Source organism: Canis lupus, chromosome 24 (genome assembly GCF_011100685.1).
Source record: "Canis lupus familiaris isolate Mischka breed German Shepherd chromosome 24, alternate assembly UU_Cfam_GSD_1.0, whole genome shotgun sequence".
NCBI lineage: Eukaryota > Metazoa > Chordata > Mammalia > Carnivora > Canidae > Canis > Canis lupus.
In genome coordinates this window covers 10,620,243-10,637,213 of record NC_049245.1, presented here as the reverse complement: position 1 = coordinate 10,637,213, position 16,971 = coordinate 10,620,243, and the positions used below count along the sequence as shown (strand labels likewise).

Here is a 16,971-nt window from a genome sequence, read left to right as displayed (position 1 = left end):
AGAATAAATAACAAAATCTGAATAGACCTATAATAAGTAGAGTTGCAGTTAGTAATAAAAAAAACTACTCACAAAGAGAAAAACAGTATCAAATAGCTTCACTGGTGAATCAACCAGATGTTTAAAAGAGAATTAGCAAAAATAATATAAAAACTCCTGCAAAATATAGAAAAGGAGATAACACTTACTTCCCAATGCTCGAAAAGACATTATATAAAAAAAAAACACAGCTATAGACCAATACCCCTTATGAATACAGATTCAAAAATCCCCCCCAAAATACTAGCAAACTGAATGCAACAGCATATAAAAAGAATTATACACCACGACTAAACAAAATTTATTCCAGCAATGCAAGATACCTTCATTATGTAAAAATCAATTAGTATAATGCACCACATTAATAGAATAAAGGATACAAACCACATGGTCATATTAATAAGACAGAAAAATAATTTGACACAATCCAACAGACTTTCATGATAACATTCAACATAAAATATAAGATATTATGATAAAGGGTATCTATAAAATCCCCACAGATAACATTATAATTAATGATAAAAGTCTGAAACTTTCTTTCCCCCCTAACATCAGGAACACGACAAGGGCATGTGCTTTTGTCATTTCTACTTAACATAATACTGAAGTTTCTAGCTTGTCCAATTAGGCAAGAAAAAGAAATACAAGGCATATAGAATGTGTAGGATTAAGTAAAACTACATTCATAGATGACATAATCTTTTTATAGAAAATACTGAGATCTACAAAAATCCATTAGTGCTAATAAGCAATTTAGCAAAATTCCAGGATACAAGATCAATATTCAAAGATCAATTGTATTTGTATACACCCACAATGAATGACCTGGAAATTAAATTATGAAAACAATTCCATATATAATAGCACCATTAAGAAAGAAATACTTAGGAATAAGCTTAACCAAAGAAACTCATACACTGAAAACTTAAAAACATCATTGAAGGAAATTAAAGAATACTTACATAAATGGAAAGATGTTTCAAGGTCACAGATAGGAAGATTTCAATGTCAAGACGGTAATATATCCTAAAATCATATGGCAATTCAAGGGACAAAGAATGCTCAAAACTCTCCTGAAAAAAGAATGAAGTTGGAGGACTCGAACTTTCCAATTAAAAATTTAATACAAAATACAATACTTAAGATGTGAGTTGTGGCATAAAGATAGACATAGAGATAAATGGAATAGAACTAAGAGTCTACAAATAAACCCATATATTTATGGTCAACTGATTTTTGTTAAAGGTGCCAAAGCAATTAAAAAACTGATGTTTTCAAAAAATGGTGCTCATATGACTGGACCTTTACACCATATGCCAAACTTAAGTCAAAATGTGTCAAAGACCTTAAATAAGAACTAAGATTTTTAAAACCCTTAAAGGACAATATAAGTGCAAATCTTCATGACCTTGGATTAGGCAATAGTTTCTTAAATATGACACTTTAAAACCACAAGCAACCAAAGAAAAGGTGGGTGAATTAGACTACATTAAAACAAGCAAGCAAGCAAACAAGAAACCTGTGCTTGATAGAATATGATCAATAAAGTGACAAGATATCCCACAGGATGGGAGAAAGTATTAAGAAATAATCTATTAAGGGTCTGGTGTCTGGAATATATCAAGAACAATAGTAAGAAGCCCAGTATGGGCAAAAGATTTCTTCTCCAAAGAAGATATATAGATGGTCTCTAAGCATATGAAAGATTTTCAACATCACTAGTTTTTAGGGATATGCAAATGAAGACTACAATGAAATACCATTTCACAGCAAAAAGATGTCTACAATAAAAAACACAGACAAGAACAAGTGTTGGCAAGGATGTGGAGAAATTAGAGTCATCACTCATTGCTGCTGGGAATCTAAAGTGGTGTAGCTGCTACGGAAAACAGTTTGGCAGTTCCTCAAATGGTACATGTCGAGTTACCATATGGCCCAGCCATTCCATTCCTGGGTACATGCAGAAGAGAATTAATGACATCAATTCACACAAATACTAGTAAATGAATGTTCATAGCAGTTTTACTCATAATAGCCAAAAAGCAGATGCAACCTAAATATCCATCAACAAATTAATAGATTAACAACTATAGTATATCTACACAATGGAATGTTATTAAACTATATAAAGGAATAAGGAACTGATACATGCTATAAAATGGATGAACCTTGAAAACATGATAAGTGAAAGGAACCGGACACAAAAGGCTATATACTGAATGACTCCATTTATAAGAAATATCTGGAATGGGGAAATCCATAGAAGACAGAAGATGAATCAGTGGCGACCAGGAGCTGTGGGAAGGAAAAAAAGATGGTGATTGTTGCTGGGCATGGGGTTTCTTTGTGGGGAGATGAAAATGTTCTGGAAGTGAGGTGATGGTTGTACAATCTTATCAATGTGCTTGAGACCACTGAGTTGTATTTAAAAGGGTCATAATTTTTTGTATGCGAGTCATGTTTCAATTTTTAAAGAATCAATGTGAGTTCACAGAAAAGGAGATACATGAAACTTATTGTGAATATAAAGAATATTGCAAACCCTGATATAATTGATTTTGGAGTCGTTTCTTACCATTCTGTTACTCTGATACCAACTATTGGCATAAATATTTGAAGCTGATGGTGAAAAACATTTATACAGTAGTGAGGCTGCATTTTTCAAAAACAAGATGAATAGAGAATTTGCATGCCCAAAGCTAAGAATTCGGGAGGAAGAAGTGAAACCTGGGAAATAGATACATACAGACAGGAATAATATCATTTTGAATGAGTTCAGCACTGTTGCTTATGGTAAGAAAAAGTTTGAAATAACAGTGAGAGAAAAGAAAGAAGAAAGGAAATTTGCAGGAAATTTAGATTTTAATTTGAGAAAACTTCTATGGTCATTCTCATTATTTCTTAATAGTGTGTGTAAATTCTGTCTCCATAGCAGTAGCCTCTCCAGTGAGTCATGACTGTATCATCCATTAGGGCTTCTCAAACTCTAGTGTACGTTTGAATCACCTGGGACCTTGTTAAATGTAGATGCTTGTTTGGTAGGTCTTGGGTAGAACTTGAGATTCTGCCTTTCTGAAGAACTCACTGCTGATAATGCTAATTGACCACAGGTTATCACCCTTCAAGTAGCAAGATTTTAACATAACTTTTTTGTTCTTCTCAGTACTGTGCTTAATAAAGGCCACCCAATGGATAGATGTTGAATAAATAGATGACTTTCTATGCTGTGATAAATGTCTTTCCTATTTATATTTTCCTAGGCACACATAAAGATTAGGGAAATTGTAGCACATCATAACATGAGGAAAATATTGTGGATTCCATCAGATATTTCTTTCCTGTATAATCTCAGAGCACATGCTGCTGCCAGATTTTTGCGCGTAAGCAATATGAACTGCAGTCAGCTGTGAAAGTTTACCTCCCTCATACATGGAAATTACTTCAATAAATGTTACTTGCATAAGTGAGATTGAATGTAAACACATAGATGCCTAAGCCTCTTGCTTATCTCCATCTCCGTACGGGTAACCATAGCTGAAAAAGTTGGAGCATCTCATCATGGGCCTTTTGACCTACAGGCAAGCACAGCATAGAATCCACTGTCCTTCTTCACACCATGAATTGCTTCATGGAAACTTCTCTCACAGAGGAAGTACAGAACCTAATGAAGTCTGTTATCTCCTTCGCTATTTCCTCTTAGGTTAGAAGAAAATGACACTCTATGTTACTCCAGATTTAAAATAGTTTTTGCCAAATAGAATTTCCCAGGCCCATAAGCAAACAAGGCAGGCAGGACCAACCTGTTTACTTGAGAGTTAGCCTCTTGAGGACAGGGTCTTAAGCCATTAGTTATCAAAGCAATCATTCCATAGCATTTATTGAACATCTACTATGTGCTTCAGCACTGTCATGGTTTCTTTAATCATCACAATACCTGAAGAAACATAAAATTCTTGAGAAGAAGGACTTTGGCCTGTTTAACATAGTACATCTAATAGCTGGAATGACGCTTGATACATAGCAGGTATGCAGTAAACATTAGTTGATTGATCAAATGACCTATGAATTAGATAATGTTCTTTTAAATATTTTTAAATTTAAATTAAATTTAATTAACATATAGTGTATCATTAGTTTCAGAGGTAGACTTTAGTGATTCATCAGTTACATATAATGCTCAGTTATCATTCCATTAATGCCCATCACCCAGTTATTCCATCCCCCCACCAACCTCCAATCCAGCAACCCTCAGTTTGTTTCCTATAGGAGTCTGTATGGTTTGTCTCCCTCTCTGCTTCTATTTTTCCCTCTCTTCCCCTATGTTCATATGTTCTGTTTCTTAAATTCCATATATGAATGAAATCATTTGATATTTGTGTTTCCCTGACTGACTTATTTTGCTTAGCATAATATCCATCCACATTGTTGCAAATGGTAAGATTTCATTCTTTTTGATGGCTGAGTAGTGCAGTGTGTGTGCGTGTGTATGTGTGTGTGTATGTGTGTGTGACATCTTCTTTATTCATTCATCTGTTGATGGACATCTGGGCCCTTTCCATATTTTGGCTATTATGAACATTGCTGCTATAAACATTAGGGTGCATGTGTCCCGTTGAATCACTATGTTTATATCCTTTCAGTAAACATCTAGTAGCACAATTGCTGGCTCCTAGGGTAGCTGTATTTTTACCTTTTTGAGGAATTTCTATATTGTTTTCTAGGGTGGCTACACCAGTTTGTATTCCCACCAACAGTGTAAGAGAGTTGCCTTTTTTTCTTATTCCTCACCAACATATGTTGTTTCCTGAGTATTTAATTTTAGCCATTCTGGCAGGTGTGAGGTAATATCTCATTGTGGTTTTGATTTGTATTTCTCTGATGCTTAGCATTCTTTCATGTCTGTTGACCATTTGTATATCTTCTTTGGAGAAATGTCTGTTCAGGTTCTCTACCCATTTCTTGACTGGATTTTTTGTATTTTGGTGTGTTGAGTTTGGTGTGTTTTGTATTTTGGTGTGTGAGATAAGTTCTTTATAGATTTTGGATACTAGCCCTTTATCTGGTAAGACATTTACAAATATCTTCTCCCATTCTGTAGGTTGCCTTTTAGTTTTGTTGACTATTTCCTTTGGCTGTACAAAAGCTTTTTATCTTGATGAAGTCCCAATAGTTCATTTTTGCTTTTGTTTCCCTTGCCTTTGAAGACATATCTAGCGAGAAGTTGCTGTGGCCATTGTCAAGGAGGTTGCTGCTTGTGTCCTCCTCTAGGATTTTGGAGATGGATTCCTGTTTCACATTTATGTCTTTCATCCATTTTGAGCTTAGTTCTGTATATGGTGTAAGAAAGTTGTTCAGTTTCATTCTTTTGAATGTGGCTGTCCAATTTTCCCCAACATCACTTGTTGAGAGACTTTTTTCCATTGGATATTCTTTCCTGCTTTGTCAAAGATTGGTTGACCATAGAGTTGAGGGCCCATTTCTGGGTTCTCTATTCTGTTACATTGATCTATGTATCTGTTTTTGTGCCATTACCACACTGCCTTGATGATCACCATTTGTAATACAGCTTGAAGTCTGCAATTGTGATACCTCCAGCTTTGGTTTTCTTTTTCAACATTCCTTTGGCTCTTCAGAGTCTTCTCTGGTTCCATACAAATTTTAGGATTCTTTGTTCCAGCTCTGTGAAAAATGTTGTTGGATTTTGACAAGGATTACATTGAATGTGTACATTGCTTTTGGTAGTATAGACATTTTAACAATATTTTTTCTTCCAATCCATGAGCATGGAATGTTTTTCCCTTTCTTTATGTCTTCCTCAATTTCTTTCATAAATATTCTATAGTTTTCATAGTATATATCCTTTACCTCTTTGGTTAGATTTATTCCTAGGTATCTTACAGTTTTTGGTATAAATAGTAAATGGGATCACTTTCATGCTTTCTCTTTCTTCTGCCTCCTTGTTAGTGTATAGAAATGCAGCTGACTTCTGTGCACTGGTTTTATATCCTGCCACTTTGCTTAATTCCTGTATCAGTTCTAGCAATTTTCGGGTGGAGTCTTTTAAGGCTTTCAACCTAGAGTATCATGTCATTTGTGAAGAGTGAAAGATAGTGTTCTAATTTTATAGGAAAAGAGCCCCAAAAGTTCAGAGAAAAATATAACTTCCCTTAAATCACACAGCTAGTGGATGATGGGGCAGAATTCAAAAGGTGGTCCACGAGCCTCTGAAATATACATGGCATCAGTCACGCTCTTCCTTTATCTTCTACCTTTCAAAACGCATGGCTCTTTCATCTCCCAGGGGTTTGCTCAAGTATTGTGTGCCTTGCTTTTTTCCTTCTTATTCTGACAAGAAGTCAAGTCTTCTCTTTTGACACAAACTCCATATTAGTATAAATTCAGCTAAAGAGAACCAGGTCTAAGTTTTTGTAAACATAGGTCATTCACAAAGTGTAGTAACTAATTACCAGTAACACAATGGTGTGTCTTGGAATTCTGTCCGAGAACCACTATACTCGGAGTTGTTAGATTTAGCAAAAAGAAATATAAAATGCCCAGTTTGAGCTTGAATTTCAAGTGAACATCAAATATTATAATATTAATATGATGCATTATTTGGTATACACATACTATTGTTTGTTTTTCTGAAATTCAAGTTTAACTAGGCCTACTGTGTTTTATCTGGAATCCTAACTACACTAGATCACACCCCTGCCCAACATAGTAACAGAAGCCAAAAAGTACTGGTTGAGTGGATAAATAAATTGATTAATAGAAGAGTAGAAAAATAAATGAACAAATGATCATTCAGAACCTCTAATTTTCTATTTTGGGCATCATTTAGACAAAAATTAGCCTGTATCCTATTTGCTATCAGCTTCAACATCATCATATGTCCTTGGAGGCAGGGCTTATCATTGGGGCCAGGAGAGTCATATGGCTTGGACTGCACAGTCATCAGAAAGGGCTCTCGTTTTAGGCTTTCAGTCATATCTTTAAATTGCATTATTCATGGAAATGGGAATGGAAAAAAAAATGTTTATCAAACAACTTTAAAATTGTATTTCATTGAATAGACCACACTGCAAGCCCCATATTAGTTTGGTACTGTCATTGCAATAATCTACTACATACTTAGGGACTTACAACAGTGCAGATTTATTAGCTTACAGTTCTGGATGTCAGAGTCTGAAAAATGGGTCATAGAAGGCTAAAATCAGGGTGTTGGCAGGGCTGTATCCATTCTGGGAGCTCTAGGGGAGAATCCATCTTGTTTTTTCCAGCTTCAAGGGGCCACCTGCATTCCTTGGTGCCTGGCCCCCTTCAGCAATGGCATTACTCCAGCGTCTGCTTCTCACCTCACTTCTGTGATTCCTACCCTCTTGCCTCCCTTTCATAAGGACTCTTGTGATTACAAGAGTCAGATAATCCAGGATAATCTCCCCATTTATGGAACCTTAATCATATTTTCAAAAATCTCAGTTATCAGTAAGGTAACATATTCACAGGTTCTGGGGATTTTGATGCAGACAACTCTAGGACCATTATTTGGCCTATAACATGTACTGTAGTTAGTGTGTAATGATATTGCCCAGTGCTCTCTACAAATGCTAAATGTAATCCTTTAAAGTATACCAATATTTTTATAGTTTCTTCTGTTATTTTTTCATGTTTTAATATCCCTGGAGCCTCTTCTGATTTCTGAGAGTTTCTACTTGAAGCAATGTGATTTCTTATCTCAATAAAGGAAGCATTGCACAGTTTGGTACACTAGACTGGTGGTTCTCAATCTTGGTTCACATTAGAGTAAACTGAGCATTTTTTAAAAAAATCCCAATGCAAGGCTGCATACTAAAGAAATTAAATCAGGATATCTGGGGGAAGGTATCCAGGCTTCAGTATTTTTAAAAGCACCCCTGTGTAATTCTAATGTGTGTCCAAAACTGAGAATCACTTCACTCTATTTAGCCTTGACTGCTAAGCTAACTTGTTTTCTTCCTTTACTTTTTCCTTGTTTTAAAATTTATTTTTATTTATTATTTTCTTCTTATTGAAGTATAGTTAATGTACAATATTACATTAATATTGAGTGTACAACATAGTGATTTGACAATTCTAGATGTTATGCTGGGCCCATCACAAGTGTAGCTAGTGGGCTGTCACCATACAAGGCTGTCACAATACTATTGATTATATTCCCTGTGCTGTATCTTTTATCCTCATGACTTACTCATTTTGTAGTGGGAAACCTGTACCTCCCACTCCCCTTTACCCATTTTTGCTCCCTATTCCTTAGTCTAGTCTGCTTTTCTTGCTATCTGCAAATTTGTCTCTCTCCCTTATTGGACCATGTTATTTTGATTGTATCATACTCAATAAGGAAAGACATAGAGGGGATCCCTGGGTGGCGCAGCGGTTTGGCGCCTGCCTTTGGCCCAGGGCGCGATCCTGGAGACCCGGGATCGAATCCCACATCAGGCTCCCAGTGCATGGAGCTTGCTTCTCCCTCTGCCTGTGTCTCTGCCTCTCTCTCTCTCTCTGTGACTATCATAAATAAATAAAAATTAAAAAAAAAAAAAGGAAAGACATAGAGATGCTCTCAAAATAATCAATATGGTGTGGCTTAGTGTGGACAGTGCTGTGCTAGGAATGAAAAAATGGACTACTTTTCCCCAAGAAGCAACTTCTTTACCTCTCTGACTTTCAGCTTCCTTATCTGTAGAATGGGGGGTTTGGAATAAAATTTCTAAAGTCTTTTCTAATTTATAAACCTGACAATTCTAAATATAGAAAGGAAAACAAGATCTTATGGAAGGTGTTCTGAATCCCAAAGCTGAAGATTAGATCTGATTTAATTTAAGGCAAACAGTTTTATTCTATGCATCACTGTTTGCCTTGGTTTGTTTTCCCCAGAAGCAGAATATGAGACAAGTATTGGAGTATGAGTGATTTAGTTAGGAGGCAACCCCAGGAAGCACCAGGATAGCAAGGCAGATGATTCAGGTTATTCTCTGTATTTCAGTGTCAGTGTGGGTAACTGGAGCTCCATCCCACTGGGAACGCTGGAGATGGTGTAGAACATGAGGCTCAGAGTTATCACACCAGAAGGTAGAGGTTAAGGTAAGGGGAGGTGCTGCATACTGATTTTTAATATTTGTCAGTCTTTGGTTGATGGCTGCTCCTGGGGACTATTAATTCTCTAGTCATTTCAGCCTGCTGTGTGTAGAGGGAGAGAAATGCAGTGGCAAGAGAAGCCCTTGGGCAAATAGATGCAAATGGTGACATTTGGATGTCAGGTCAATGTGCACCACAGGGTTAGGACCAATGGGGATATGGACAGATGCTAATGTGGCTCTTTTAAAAAAATAGCAACAAATTCTTGTTCTTTATATATTAATTAATGTATTTGAGGAATAAATAAATTAACATTTCTGAAGCACTTTGAGGACCGTCCCCACCCTTTAGGAAAGCTGCTGTAGGCAGACAGACTATGGCAACAAATGTATTCTCCCTGTATAAAAAGGTTTTCTTGGTGATGAGCATTGGGTGTTATATGCAACTGATGAATTATTGAACTCTACATCTGAAATTAATGATGTATTATATGTTGGCTAATTGAATTTAAATAAAAATTAATAAAAGACTCTCTTAGATATTTTTAGACAGCAGATGAAAATTTTCAGTTTGTTTCAGCACCATTTAGTGAGATTCTGTTTCAGGCCACTAAATGACATTTTTTGTTTCAGGCCACTAAATGACATTTTTTCTTCAAATATCAGAAGGTTAAGGAGCTAGATTTTCAATATTAAAAGTAAATGAAAATATATTACTTGGCAGGTATGACAAATCCCTATGTAGGTGTTAAGGAGAAAAGGTGTTGCTCGTATGCTATGTGTCTTGTGTTTTAGCCCAAAGGGAGAAAGATGTCCTTTCCATATCTATGCCAGATCCTGCAGACATATACTAGAAACACACAGATTTACTTTCTCTCCACTGAGTTAAAAATGTTACCACTAGTGTTCAGGTTCATCATAGCTATGTTCTTCTAAAACCATCAACTCCTTCCATGTCTTCTTGTAGGGCACAGAACAAGATAGTTTGACCATCTCTCAGCCTAACCATTCCAGAATGTTCATGGCACTGGATGATTTTTTTTTTAAGTTGGATAAATAGCATAGATTTATCTCCAAGTTTGAAATCTTACTCAAAATTTCTTCTTTATAGTAAAAGAATGGTAAACGTTTTGCCTTTAGATCCATAACCCTTAGCTCTCTCAATATCTTTTTTAGAATCTTCACTATGACACTGATGGAACCACAGAGTCCATGAGCCAGATGCAACCTAGTGCAAAGTCTGGGGGATGGAGAAAGTGTGGTGAATGGAGCTTGTTCCCTCAACATTAATGAATCCATAGTTTTAGACTGTCTCCAAAATAGGAGCATATATTCACATCCATCAAGACCACCTAATCTCATCTGAGCTGCCAGAATGACAAACGCTGCATGAATGACCCCAGACTAGACCAACAGAAGACCATTCACTTCAACCTACCTCAAACTGCTTATCCACGGAATTATGAGTAAACAAAATGGTTGTTTTGAATCACTGGGTTTGTTATACAAAAAATAGATTAGTAATATAATTTGTTAAACAGAAATTAATGAGTGTTTAATATGGGAAGCCTTGGACATCTCAAAAATATTTGAAAGGCAATTTAGCTCTAGTTTAAATCTCTCAAGTTTTTGTTATGAACCCTTTATCAATGTAGGTCCATTGTTGTCAGATATGTATTCTGAATTTTTTCTGCCACTCCTTTGTTTATGCAGACATTAAGCATGGGGATGCCTTTTCTTGTTTCTTAGCCTGCCCATAGCAAGCAGCTGTTCAAAATCAACCTCCTTGTGGACGCCTGGGTGGCTCAGAGGTTGAGCGTCTGCCTTAGGCTCAGGGCGTGACCCCGGGGCCAGGGATTGAGCGCCAAATCAGGCTCCCTGCATGGAGCCTGCTTCTCCCTCTGCCTGTGTCTCTGCCTCTCTCTCTCTCTCTGTCTCTCCCTGTGTGTCTCTCATGAATAAATAAATAAAATCTTAAAAAAAAGATTTTAAAAAACAAAAAACAAAATCAACCTCCTTCACAATGTTTACCCTGATCAGTCTGATTTTTTCATCCACTAAACTTATACAATCATGAATAGATTCTACATATTTCATGCTTAGTCAATCAATTCAAAAGTCTTAACCTCTAGTCTAGACTCTAAGTCAATCAATTCAGAAGTCTTAACCTCTAGTCTAGACTCTAAGCTTCTTGCAGGAGAGATGATACCTGCACCTAGTATTGTATCTTTCACATGATTCAATATGGGTGAAGCTCTACCCAAAAACGTAGGTATCCCAATGATCTACTATCTACTGTTGGTTAAGTTAATACATGGTAGGAGGGAAAGAGCCAAGGAAACAATGAAACATTCTTAGTCCCTGGATATTTTCCTTTTGGCTATGCATCTGTGTTCACTACTTTTTATGACCATTAGCTTTATAGATTCCAAATGATTTTATTAGTGGTGGAGAAATATCAAGGGAGTATTATCATTAGAATCAGTGTGAAGTATTGTTGCTGTGCTGAATGTAGTTGCAAGAGTTATAGTAGAGTTTGAAAAGGAGATGGCAGGGGTGCTGCCCCAGCATAATGAAGTGAATAAGGGCAAAAGACCTTCAATACATTTGTCGTACTGAATTCCACTGAATTAGCCTCATCTCCACTTTCTTATTTTTCTTCCTTTCTTCCTTACTACAGCATACTTGGGGAGCAGATTGAAACTCTGATCCTCATTATAGTCAGTAAGATCAACCCTACATAGAAGGATTTCTTTTCACTTTAGTGATACTATCTTTTGAACTTCAAGAAGGTCAGATTTCAGGGATATTACATTTCTGGTGAATGAGCCTTTATGGTCAGTGATAATTTTAAAACCCACTCCCTAGTGGAGAATCACTGGCAGCTAGTACTGGGACTCAACGGGGTCTCTAAGAAGATCTAAGTAACACAAGCATAAAAATGCAAGTGAAATGTCAGTCTACACTTTCCTCTATGGAATATAAGGCAAAATCTAGAAACATTCACAAGGCTGACCTAGCAGAGAATCTGAAAGCAAAGACAATTTCTTTGGACAATTAATCCAGAGGTTGAAATGGATGCCTCTTGGAATAAGAACTAAAGGATCTTCTTTCACACTTTCTCCATTTCAAGTTTAAGGATTCAAAGGTGGTGACTGGCTAAGAGTCAAAGCTTTATTGCCAAACTAGTCTAAATCAAGATGTCATAACTAGCTGTGTGATTATGAATAGGTTACTTAGCTTTTATTAGTATTTATCTTATAATTTATTTTTTATCTGTAAACTTAGCCCATATATGCTATAACCTATAGATTGCTTTACACTTTCATGATAAATAAGAGTCATGCAAAAAATGTTAATTTTTATTATGCAATGTGGCTAACTTGGTCTTACATTGGTTAAGAAAATCCTTTTGCATTAGCAGCTTAGGTCAGAACTCCAGAAGTTGACTTTAGACAAAGCTGTATTTAGAAGTGATTTGTTATGAAATTGCTCCCAGAAAAGACCAGTAAAGGAGTGAGGGAAGCTTAATAGGGAACACAAAGAAACTAAATGAGGATGGGGAAATCTCACATGAATTCCCAGCTTAGCCCGACTCCAAGAGGAGCTTCATAATTTGTCCTACCTATGATGAGGGAATTGGGATTTCACAGTTCAGCACCAAGCAGTCATCAGTAAAGGTTCTCTCTGGCAAATATAGACTCTTAGCTCTTCTGGCTATAGTGTGCAGGCAAAATGGTTTGAGTAGTTTAAGAATGTTTATCCAATAAGAGGCACATGGGTGCTTCTTTATTAGAAGCAAAACACACAGAATGAGGGTGAAGAATGATGGAAAAGTGCTGAATAGTCTCAGGAAAGAAGATGAATTTATTTACATGGTATATATCCTTTTTACCATGTACTAGTTGTATTTTAAAAACTTAATGAGAGATGACAAGGCTCTACTTTCAAATGAATATATTACACTGGTCAATGTGAAATATTTCCGACTCAACTTTGCTTCCATGTGAATGCACCCATATGGATGAATACATTTTGAATTATCTGACCTTTTCTGTTCAGATTTTCAGAACAGTACTAACCAACACATGACAGAATCACTTTCATTTCTAACTCTTCATTTTAATTCTAATTGACTTTAGAATAGAACCACCCAGAAGAAGACACTTGGGTACCCAATGATCCAGAGTATAAGCATGTAGCCAAGAGTTTCTGTGACTCCTCAGGGGAGTTGCAGGGAAAGAATGAAGCATATGTCCTCTTTCAAGGCTCTGCTCTGGCTAGGTGTGTGATACCTGAGCAACTTGCTCAGTTTCTTCAATAATAGTGACAATCATTATTGGAAACAACCTACCACATGTCATGTTCTTACCTTGCACTAGGAATTTTGCTAAGTGCTTTACACATGTAGAATTTAGGATTCAAGTAAAGCAATGATATAGATATGATTATGATTTTATGAATGAGGAGGTGAGCCTTACTGATTGGTACTGAAATAGGGAAGCTCAGCTCATTTTCTCTGAAGGTAACACAAACTCTGGAGTGCAATTTATACTCCAGAGCTTCCTTTGGGATCAGCTGAAGTTGGGAATTTACCTGAACACTCTCCATCATCATTTGGCTTCTTCCTTTTTGACCAGCTTCCCTCATTCCTTCATCAGTCTTTTCTGATAGCAATTCCTTAAAAAATCATTGCATTGGAGTAGTTTGGTGGCTCAGTCAGTTGGATATCTAACTCTCGGTTTCAGCTCAGGTCATGATCTCAGGGTCATGGGATTGAGCCCTGTGTCAGGCTCTATGCTGAGTGCAGAGTCCACTTGATATTCTCTCCCTCTGCCTCTCCCCACCCTCACTCATGATCACTCTCTCACTATTTCTCAAATAAATAAATAAATAAATATTTTTTTAAAAAATTGCTTGCAAATCAATTCTTATTCAGGGGTATCTTGCCTAAGACACTAGTCTAAAGGATTGTGTGTGTGTTTTTTTTAACCAATTATAATACTAAAAAAGGTCAATGATACTACTTGCTTAACCTTGCCACAAGTGTGATGAGGATGACAACTCACATTTGAACTCAGATTTGGCTCCTTCTCAAACTCATGTTCTGAACACTATCTTTTAATTTCTCCCAGTAAACTAAGGAGGTCACGCCAACTAAAGTATAACTTAACAGATAACTTTACAGTATCATGACTCTGATAATGTCCATCCCACCCCCACCCCCTTCAATGTAAGAAGATCTAGTTCTTCTCAGATATCCAAGATATTGAAACTCTCTGAATATCTCTTATAAGAATCTGTAGGATCTGGGGGTAGTGACAGGAGGGAACAAACCTCCCTCCCCTATTAGTTCATTTCTGTAGTCTGAGAAGATTTGTTTTTCTCATTTTTTGTTTCTCCATGTAGGGAAATGCTTTAGACATTCTGTCACAGTGAAGGGAAGGGAGAAATACGAATTTAAGGAAGGGATGGAAGGAGAATAATTGAGTCCTATTTGGAAAATGCAGAATCTTTTATGATAAAGCCCTTGGTTCTCTGGATTCTGGGCTTTGTGTGTGGGCAGTGTAGAGCTTTTCTGGCTAGTCCTTTTAGTCATTCCACCCATCCAACCTGCTCTGCCAAATATTTCCAGATGAATAACTCTCACCCAACTTAAAACCAGTACTAACTGTGGCACTAAAGCTGTTTTTATTTCCTCCAAATCCCCACTTTAATGCCTGCTTTCCAATCTGTTACACAGCAACCTTATTACTTAACCACAAAAAGGATCTGAGTTCTCCTCATTAGTGGACTGAAGACACATGTAAGGGGTCTATCAGGGATTACCTCCTAGTATTGACAAAGAAATTACAGGTTGGCTCGTTAAAGATCACATTTCTGAGAGAAGCTGAGGCTGCAGTCAGGTTAAGTATGAAGTCTTGGTGGGGTTTAGCATAAGTGGTTGTACAGAAGTTATTCCTATAAGCTTCAATCATTAGACAAATATCAGTACATTATTATTTATCTTTAAGTCATTTATTTATTTATTTATTTATTTAATTTTTATTTATTTATGATAGTCACACACACACAGAGAGAGAGAGAGAGAGAGGCAGAGACATAGGCAGAGGGAGAAGCAGGCTCCATGCACCGGGAGCCCGAAGTGGGATTCGATCCCGTGTCTCCAAGATCGCGCCCTGGGCCAAAGGCAGGCACTAAACAGCTGCGCCACCCAGGGATCCCTATCTTTAAGTCATTTATAAAATAAACATAATATATGCACAAGATATATAATAAATGTACTTAGCCAGAATTACCTGGAAACAGAACGTGAGGCAAGGATTGAGTGCCGAAGCTTTATTTGGGAGATTCAGACCCAGGGCATTGTGGGTGGAGGAGACAAAAGAAAGTGCAGGGATAGGTAGAAAACAAGATAATAGGGATACTTTACTAGTCACTGCTTCATGATAATCTGTGAATAGATACAGTATGTTGCCTGACAGGTGTGTTTGCTCAGAGCCACATGATGTCTCTGGACAGGAGTTATAAAGATTCTGCTCATAGAACAGTCCATAACAGATTAAGGTGTGGACATTTATTTATTTGCTCCTTCCTGTGTCCTATCTTCCGCTGGTCAAAGGTGGCCCCATAGAGCACTGGCTTTTCTACACATGCAATTTGTTCATCCAACTGATTTAGCAGCTCCTCAGGATGACAGGTCCCACGCCTCACAGTGTAGCATTTTACATTAGTCCAGATGTCATGAGACAAACCAACATTTCAGCTGTGAAGAGGGCCTGACATTCTTATGGAAAGCAACTTGCAGTCAGGCTACTAAGGCCAAGCAGAATTGGTCATTTGTGTGCTAAGACCAGAGAAAGTTACAATGAATCTAGAAGAGGTTGGCATGAAGGAATGTGAAGATACAAATAAAATGTGCAAGATAAAATACTATGTCATGAATAACTAGGAATTATATTATGCTTATAATGGTTTAACAATAGATATATTTTATAGAGAAATTTTCTGTGTGTGTGGTGTTGTGCTAAGACTGTCACATGAGCAGGTTCATTTGGCTTTATGGACAATTGACTGGAAAATGGCCACTGTCTCCTATTCCTCTTTACCATACCCTTTGCAAAATGATGTCATAGCAATGCTAATCCAGGGAAGGAATCTATTTCCTTCCCCCTTGAGTTTGAGTTTAAATATGTGACTATTGCTTGGGCCAATAAAATGCAGTGGAAGTGATTGTATAACAACTCCAAGCCTTAGGAGGCCATGTGCACTGTTGCCCTCTCTCTTTGATCTCTGCCACCAGGAGAACAAATGTGGGGTACAGTTGGATAATGAGAGATCACATAGAGCACAGATGAGCCACCCCACCTATGGTCATCCTTGACTAGCCAGACTTGACTGACCAACCAATTCATCAAAGGTGCATAAGCAAGCCAGCCCAAATCAGGCAAACCCAAGGTAGATCTTCAGAGCCTCCTAGCCAACCCATAGATTCTTAAGCAAAAATACATGTTATTGTTAAGTCACTGAGGTTTTGTGCATATTTTTTTATGCAGCATTATTGTGGCTATAGGTTACAGTCCAAAGCTTACCAACAATCCTACAAGGTAGACATGATTTTTTGTTGTTGTTTTAACAGATATGAAAACAGGAGACATTAAACGACTTGGTCAAGATTATATGCTAAACATTCGATTGGAACTCAGGAATGTCTAACTCCATGGTTTTAATTGCTATACTTTACTGCTTTGTTTCTTTTTTTCTAGATCCTTGATCATTATTTCTCCTGACTAATGACTGTGAATACTTTGACCAT

General features: G+C 37.0%; 1 long non-coding RNA gene across 1 annotated transcript in view; it reads left to right on the top strand.

Moving 5' to 3' along the window:
• Window positions 1-13,941, top strand: part of LOC111092189 — an 80,936-nt gene extending 66,995 nt beyond the window's left edge. Inside the window, exon 5 of the long non-coding RNA XR_005377562.1 lies at window positions 10,332-13,941. This is a non-coding gene — a long non-coding RNA (uncharacterized LOC111092189). The remainder of the gene's footprint in view (window positions 1-10,331) is intronic.
• The last annotated feature ends 3,030 nt before the right edge of the window (window positions 13,942-16,971 follow it).